Raw genomic sequence first — 9,275 nt, forward strand, 5'->3', positions numbered from 1 at the left:
GCTGCAATGAAAACTAATGGGACTGCAGCGATGTTGACATCCAAATCTGGAATGTTAACTATGTTTCTATTCATGCGTTGATTGACACGGTAATGGATCAATAGTATTGGAGAAAAGTTGAAAAAACTGACCCCTGCGACGCTGTACGTTAAATTGTGTTGTGTCATGACGTAACGTACAGCACACATAAAGCAACTAACTATGTGTCTTACAGCCTCTCTCCACCAGGTGTAGCACTTCTCTCACCGTTTAAAAATAAGAAAGGGACAGGGTAAGGGGGATAACGTTACCTAGTCATTTTTTACGCTGTTACTTCTGAAGATAACTTTAGCGCCACCCTAAAAACCCGATTCAAATTCGACACAAACCTTCAAATATGTATGGAATAACAAATTATATGAACTCTTTATAGTGTTTTATTTACATTTTAGAGGTGATAAGGTGATAAGTTGGACAGATCTGGTGAAAAAAGCCGTTTCCCCACATTACATATCTCTCCCTTTCACTATCACGCAATAGGTTTCGCTTCCCCACCTGCCATTTTTAAAAAGACCTGACGGAGCTCATTGCCTTCTTGAATCATGCAGAGATGGGCATCATGAAGGTCTCATCATTGGTTTTGTTGGAAAGGGGAGAAATTGTACTTTACAATGGTATTGATATTACAGTTGATCTGGAAGAATTACGTTTTTTGGGCGCTAAATTAAGGTAAATTGTACGGACCAGTGCGATGTACAAAAGTGAGTTAGTTACCGTTAAATAGTTAGCTAGCTATGTTACTTCAGCTGCATTGCACGGCAAGGCAAGCTTACACAATTGTACATTCAATTTGCAGTAAATGCTTTAGCTAGCTGGATTCTTTACATCCACTGTGTCCCATGACGACAACCTGTTCGCTGGTTTTCTTAGGAGTCCCTAACACAAATTAGAATGTCATACTCATGTTACAACACCAGCTCACTAGCTGGCTAATGTTAGCTAGTCAGCTAACTTGCTAAATAGCAATTTTCGTAAATTAACTTTATGACAGAAAAATATGCAGAATCGTTTGTCTCTACATTAACTAACATATTCCTCTCAATTGTAAATTTTTTGTTTGACTCGTTATGATGTTAAAATTACTTACATTTGCTTCCCCCATAATGTTATGTTATGTCCCCCGTAATGTTATGTCATCTTTGCCGTAGAAAGTCACCAGGGACGGGTAGCTCGCGTTAAATTCGTCATTGGAACCACTCTATATGATTGGTCATATAAAAACATTGGGACCCAAATGCATAATGAGTGCTGTAACTCCCCCTTGTGGTGGTCTGGAGCAATGACGCCATGATGCTGGGTACCTCTAAGTCACGCGGTATAAGCTCGCAACTTTTAAAGGAGGAACCACTGTATCCACTCACTGACGCTCCCTGCCAGTCCGAGGCGGGTCCCTTTCTGCTGTGCTTAATCTGAGTGTGGTTACCCTGAGCCGCATCTACTGTGCGCAATTAACCTCGGTCTCCTCGGGAACGATCAGTAAGCGGAGTTAGCATCCCATCCTCGTCGCCAATTGTTGTGGAAATTCTAACCAAAAGGAAGAGAGGTTGCAGATTCTTTCAAACAACACTTTATTATAAGATTAGCAAAAATTTGAGCAGTTAACTATGCACTTCAACAGTTGGGCAGTTCAGGCCCAACGAACAGTGTCGGTTCTCAGCTTTTATAGAGAAGTACATCCTTTTTGTATACGTGCCAGTCAGCAGATAGTGTGTAAAAGGCAATTAGTTGTCTGTGCAGATTTAAGATAGCATGAAGTTGATAGCCAGAGGGCTCAACCGTCTAACTGTATTCACAACAGAAAACAATATCATGTGCTCCTTTCTGCAAGTTTCCATACATGTGACTTCCTGTAGATAGTAAACCCATGGGATGTCACATGCTGCGGTCGCACCCAAATGGCTCTTAGCTGTAAGCCCAGTCTTATGACTAAGCCACACAAGACAAGCCTGTAATTACTTCGCCACTATTGGCCTATTTATTGCCTTACCTCCTTACTTAATTTGCACACACTGTATTCAGATTTTTCTATTGTGTTATTGACTGTACATTTGTTTATCCCATGTGTAACTCTGTGTTGTTGTTTTTGTCACACTGCTTTGCTTTATCTTGGCCTGGTTGCAGTTGTAAATGAGAACTTGTTCTCAACTGGCCTACCTGGTTAAATAAAGGTGAAATTAAAAATAAATACAATTAAAAACAGCAAAAAATATTAACACATAACAATGGACAATTCTCTAAGTAAAAAGAGCATAGTATGTCTAATTAAACAGTATAGTATGTAAAGAATATTACATTTACACCATGCCTCAAAGCAGGTGTTTGGAGGATATATTGGCATGGTTTGCCGGCCAATATAATAACAACACCCGTGCCAATATATCCTCCAAACATTGGCTTCTCTGGCATTATCACTTAAAATGTAATACCACCCAGTTCTGAACCAACTAGCATAAACACGTTTCTTTACAGACATCGATCCAGTCCCTGCATGGACAGCAGAGGGATCTAGAGATCTAGATACAGGTTTAATGGACATCAAAGAGTAACTGACCTGTCTGTTCATCTCCCTCCCGGCTTCGTCTGCTTTGCTGAGGTAGAAACGCAGCTTGTCCGCAATCTTATCGCTAAGTTTCTTCACGATGTTGAGCGTGCGCTTGCACAGCGCCTGGCCCATGGGGTCGAAGAACACAAAACCAGGTCCGCCTGCTCCCCTGGTGAGACATGTAAAGATAAGAGGCAGCCCAAGGTAGAGTGATTTTTGAAAAGATTAAGAGTTATTTCAAAAGGCATCCTCTTTGTTACCCACCCACCCCCCCACAGACCCACCCACCAACATACCAGAATGATTACACAAGGTGATGCAGTCCTACCTACGTGATGTGATCAGGGTGTGGGTGTTCGTGCGTGCGTGCATTTACTGTATGTGAAGCCACACCAGAGAAGGGAACAAGTCATGGAATCATACCAAATGAGGTTATAGCGCAGCTGACATCAAAGGGAGGCCATGTCCCCGTTCAACAGGCCCGGAATGTCCACGAACGTCACCAGGATGAACTTCTTCTGCTTGGGGGCGGAGATCTCAGCAGACAGGTAGTCCGTAACATCAACAACACACGCCAACTGGGTCAGCTGGCCCCAATTCGCTCCCTACCCCTCCCCCTTGGACCCAACCCTTTAACGTTAGCAGAGCTGTAGTGTATGGATAGGTATAAGCAGTGTAGTGGTGAAGCTTCCACCATATTGCTTCCACCTTACATATCTGCAGACATTAGCGGGTTAGAGTCCAAGAAGAAGGGGTGAATTAGGACTGGCTGTGTGCATACATACAGAACTGGATTCTGGACTAAAGTGTGGCCCTTCTGGAGAACTTGTAGGTGATAAATAAGAAGTGGAGTCCCGCTGAAGGCTGTCAGCTCCAATGTCTGTTTTATTTGTTATCCATAAAACCGCAGTGCGGTCAATACTTGGAAAGCCGAGGACGTGGCCCTAGTCTGCAATAATGCAAGAACTGTCCATTCCAAATTGTTAAACTAAATGATTTTGCATACGCCTGCAGTAACAATTATGATTCATCGTTTGTAAACTGCTTCAATAACCCTCTGACTTGATCCAGAGCTAATAGTACACATTGTTTGACCCTCTCCTAAGGCAAAAACATGTCCTCAGAGATCAACCCTCAATTTGACTCTGGGATCCCCATTAGTTGACACCATAACGTCAGCTAATCTTCCTGGGGTCCAACACAGAACTAAAAAGACATTACAAACAATTAGAATTGTCATTAAGACGTTACAAACATTTAACAATTAGACATTACAGACAATTCAAATACCTGACAGGTAATACATTTAACATTCAGTAGATGCTCTCTAGTCTCTGTGCAGTAATATGGTCGATCACATTAGATGTACTTTTATTGTTTTCTTGAAGGTGGATTTACTTTTTGCATGAAAAATGTGAGTTAGTAAAGAATTCCATTCAGTGATTGTGCTGTATAAAACTGTAGATTTGTCCTTGACCTGAGGGGTATCAGGGGCCCTGAATTAGATTGAATCATGTCTTAACATCCCCATCTGCTGAGAGTTCTGTAGTCATAGTTACCCACAACAGCTCTTCAACTGGCAGCTTTACGGTGGGGAGGGAGACATAAAGCTAGCCAGTGAAGAACGACTGTGAAGCAACGCACAGCGGGGGTAACATGACTCCACATACACAGACACATACGCAAACACATTAAATGTAGCTATGACAGACCCTCCCCCTCCAGCCAACCCCTTCCCTCTCAGCATCAGAACAGGATGGATGAATGTTGAGAGACACATACCCACCCTACTCCGCCCCCATTGGGTTGTCACAGTCTTGTACTGCTGGTGCACATCAGCATTCCCAACATTCTCCTGCATCAACATGTCTGCTCTGTGCTCGCTCCCCTAATGCATCAATCTCCCCAGCGGCTCGAGACGAGACGTCTCCATAGATTTCCACCAACAGGACTTGTCTCCATTCACAACTCAACCAAGACTCAAGGGCAAGGTCCCTTCAATGGCACAACCGAGCTGCATGTCAAACACAGTTACCGAGTTTGAGCTCCTGTTACTGCACTCCAGTAGGGTCCAGTTATAAGACATTAAGGATCCAGCGCAGACACCTGTGTTTGCCCCTATAGGGGTTGACAGACACGAGACAACTTGTGCTACTTGTCATTATACAAGAAACTCTAAAAATAGCCAATCAGATGGATTGGGTACAGACATGTTCCTTTAATAGATTACTTAATTGCGAGCAGCCGTAATAAGCCTCTTGAAAGATGAAAAGGTAAAGAAAGAGACATTCTATTCTGGCCCTGCTAGCGCTGGGCTGGCCGCCTCAGACAGAGGGATACATACCCGCCATATCCAGTGCACCAGGAAAAGGCCAAAGGCTGCAAAAATGCAGCATCACCCAAGACTGCTAGACAAGGTGGCCCTGGGGGCAGCACAGGACAGGGGTTGCATGTATCAAGCATCTTGAAGTAGGAGCTCTGATTTACGGTCAGTTTTGCCTTTTTAGATCACAATGAATCAGATTGCATGCACAGGTGTAGCTGATCGTAGTTTGATACATATGGCCCCAGAGTAATGTAGTATAAGTATACACAACCAGTTGGACCAAATCGATGGCTGTCAAAACAAATAACTTCTTGACAGGAGTTTGATTAAAGACTGTTCCAACACTCCGTGGAAATGATACTACGCATATTGTTTTATAAAACACCTGTTCCACAGGAGTACACATTTTCTGTTCTGACAACTGCTCAATCACCCTTCACTGCAAGGCGTACTGAATAGTGGCAAGCAAATAGAGAAACACATCTTAAAAGACAGTATAAACCAGCAAACAAAAACCAATAGTCTCACAAAAGATGAAGAAGGATATCAAACAGCGTTTCGATGAGTCATCCTCCAGTGCCTAATAACATCTCAACATGTCTTTGGAGAGAGGCGTTGGTGTCGGGGTGGTGTGGAGATAAATGCCTACTGTATCCAGGACAGATCCATGATGATTCTCCGGCGGCAGCGGCTGAGGGTGCCTTGGCTGCTCCATCTCTAATGGCCGTGACATTTCTCAGCCGCTCCTCTTCCTGTCCTCCCGACTCCACCGCACTGCCGTCAATGGGGTGTGTGACTCACAGCTCTGTACAGTACAGTGTGCACTCTGCACCCTGTGAACCCTCTCTCTCTCTCTCAGTCTCTCTCTGTACTACACATCTCACTGTCAATGTGGCACCACACTGAGCCACACTGCACAGCCCTCCCCTGGCCTGAGGCACCTTGGGCACACCCACCCAGAACATATCTACATTGTGATTACCACATACCTAGTAGCCACCATTCTGGAGCTCCAGCCTACTGCAGTGTTACATACTGTACATCATAACGGCAACAATGTTATTGGTGTGTATGCATGTGTGCTGTTGTATTGTTGGGGATCTGATTCATTCTGACACCATCCCTTTGTTTTGCTGCAGACACATCATCTAGCTATCTTCTAAGTGTCATATCCTAAGATGATAGCAGTACTTGTTGTGAAACAATATATACATAGTGTTATTTGTCCTTATCTGATGGTTCTATGTAATCCCAATTTCACCTCCATCTCATAAATACAGAAAAGAGATTGAAAGGCAAGTACACAGAGTCTGTAGGACAGATGACGTGCCAAATTCCCTGATAATCTCAGAGGACACGTCCCAGATGGCACCCTATTCCTTAGTGCAATACTTTAAAGAAGCAACCAGAGACTATGATGACTCTGAATTGAGCATTATCATCAAGACGAACAACCTATAACCTCTTGCTCCTATCAGACAGACACACGCTATAGAGAGAAACAATTAGCAGTAGGTTACTGTGGTCATCTTTGGATCTTCAATAAGAAATCATTGCATTCCAAGTAGATTTGATGTAATGTTCTGATACTGTGGACAAAGTCAATTGGGTCAGATTTACAATTTTAAGCCTCTGCACCAGTGAACAGTTTACCACGAAATGGTATTTATTCAAGTGTGAATTTTAAATGTGTGTGTTCTAAACCTCCCTTAACAAAACAGGTGGAAACTTATCAGAAACTCTGGTGGTTCTGAGGTAAATATGCTTCCCATAAGACTTATGGACAGGAGCACACAGAAGTGTCATTAAGTTACAGGTGGGCAGACTTTTCTGCCACTGTGAAAACGACAATGGGTGTATAGGAAACAGGAATACAGCATAAACAGTGAAATATAGGCCCAATATAAAGCTGTGGAAAATAGATGGCAATCAATCTTACTATGATATTACTCACGCAAGAGAAAAATATAAATTGTGCCACAAAAAGACTGGAACTCCGGAAAGAATTTCCAACCACAGGGGAGGACCTACCTTTAAACTCCAGGAGTGGTCGGAAATGAGGGTAGAGATGGAGCGTGGCGTTTCTCTGTGGAAGATAAAAAGACGGTGAGAGAGGTGGTAGGAACAGACAGACAGTGTCTTGGTAAGTGTGGACTTGTTGTCAGAAAGATGTCTTCCTCCTTCTGTAGCCTGGCGAGGCGACACTCTTGATCTCAATGACAGGGGCTTTTTTGTGGCTCGCACATGGCTTTAAGCCCTTCCTGTATATAGCAGATAATCCTTCACTATAATTATATTATTCATCTTCATTTCTTTCACAGTAGTAGGGGAGGGAGGGATAGAAATAAGCTTTTTCCCGAGCCTAACCATACTGCAGTTACACCTCTCTCTCGTCTCTGTGCTCTCTCGCTCTCCCCTCTCTCTATGTGCTCTCCCTCTCCCCCATCCCCTCTCTATTTCTCTCTGTGCAGCCCAGCTCCTCTGAGGAAGGAGCAGCATGCAGAGCGAGCTATCACCACTGTCAGTACTGTTATGTTAACACACGCATGCAGGCATCACTTCAGCGAGTAAAAAACGTGGCCTCTCATCGCACTGTCTTGTACAACTATATGGAGTACAAATAATGTAGAGTAATATCAATATCAGCAAATCCCACAACATTGGTTGTGTAGATCCAGCTATATGCCTCAATTCCAAATGAGTATAAAATATTTGAAAGTGTGATGTCCCTTTAATAACATCATAGCACCAAAGCTGTCAAGAAGATTTCCTGAATATGTACCAGTGGTTACTAACAACAGGCTGCAGTGATCATAGCAATGGCTATAATGAATTACATTCATGGAGCTTGTAACAATAAACCATTGGTAAGCAATCATTATTATAAACAAAGTTTATTATTATGCTATTCAGCACTGGGTGAATACAAAATCAGTTTTTCATAACATGGTTCAAATTCCAAAGTGCTTTGAGAGCCGTTCAGAGCAGTGGTGGCGTGGTGCTATAAACGTACCGTCAGTGATTCTCTTTTCCAGCTGTTTGTGATACATTTAAATCCCTGTGTATTGATGGCAACGCCTATTTTCTGAATATGTTCTTCCACATACCTGAAATGGCATCGATTGAAATTGGGTCAACAATGTACTCCAAATTGACATTCATTTCATCACTGGTGAAATCACATCAAACTTGCTAATATGAACGAATATTGATTTCAAATGTATAGGTGACCACATGAGATTCAAGATATCCTCCAAGGATACAGTGATAACCATGACAATGTCAGACAAAGAAAACGTGAAACAAAACAGAATCTTTCAATGTCATCCTGTATGTATTAAACACAAATACATTTACATTCTTAGGTAATTCATACCCTCAATCATTTGCTTGATGTATTTCCATTAGGAAATGTCTCAGATAATCACCTGATTGTTAGGCCACAATGTCAAGGCTAAAATCTTGTTGCACCTCCAATCCCTGTCCCTGCGTTGTCATTTGTTTATTTATTTCCATCCATCCTTCCTTAATCTCACACCCGACTCAGCTCTTGATTGTGGCCTAGCCTGCTCTGGCCCTGAACAGCTATTGTGAAAGTAGAAATATCAGAGTTATTTTACCAATTAATAACGGAGCTCTTTCCAGCAGTGGTTCCCCATTATCATCACGATGATCTTTTTCCGTAGAAGAAGAAACCGGAGACCCAGGCGGCTCACTCTCTTCACCAGTCCTGAACACACAAATACAGTGCCTTTGGAAAGTATTCAGACCCTTTGACTTTTTCCACATTTTGTTACGTTACAGCCTTATTCGAAAATGTATTACATTGTTTTTTCCCCTCATCAACCTACACACACAATACCACATAATGACAAAGCAAAAACATGTTTAGAATTATTATTATTATTATTTTTTTTTTAAGATTACATTTACATAAGTATTCAGACCCTTTACTCAGTACTTTATTGAAGCACCTTTGGCAGCGATTACAGCATCGAATCTTCTTGGGTAAGATGCTACAAGCTTGGCACACCTGTATTTGGAGAGTTTCTTCCATTCTTCTCTGCAGATCCTCTCAAGCTCTGTCAGGTTGGATGGGGAGCGTTGCTACACAGCTATTTTCAGGTCTCTCCAGAGATGTTCGATCGGATTCAAGTCCGGGCTCTGGCTGGGCCACTCAAGGACATTCAGAGACTTGTCCCGAAGCCACTCCTGCGTTGTCTTGGCTGTGTGCTTAGGGTCGTTGTCCTGTTGGAAGGTGAACCTTCGCCCCAGTCTGAGGTCCTGAGCGCTCTGGAGCAGCTTTTCATCAAGGATCTCTCTGTACTTCGCTCCTTGTTCATCTTTGCCTCGATGCTAACTAGTCTA

Source organism: Salmo salar, chromosome ssa24, assembly GCF_905237065.1.
Source record: "Salmo salar chromosome ssa24, Ssal_v3.1, whole genome shotgun sequence".
Classification (NCBI taxonomy): domain Eukaryota; kingdom Metazoa; phylum Chordata; class Actinopteri; order Salmoniformes; family Salmonidae; genus Salmo; species Salmo salar.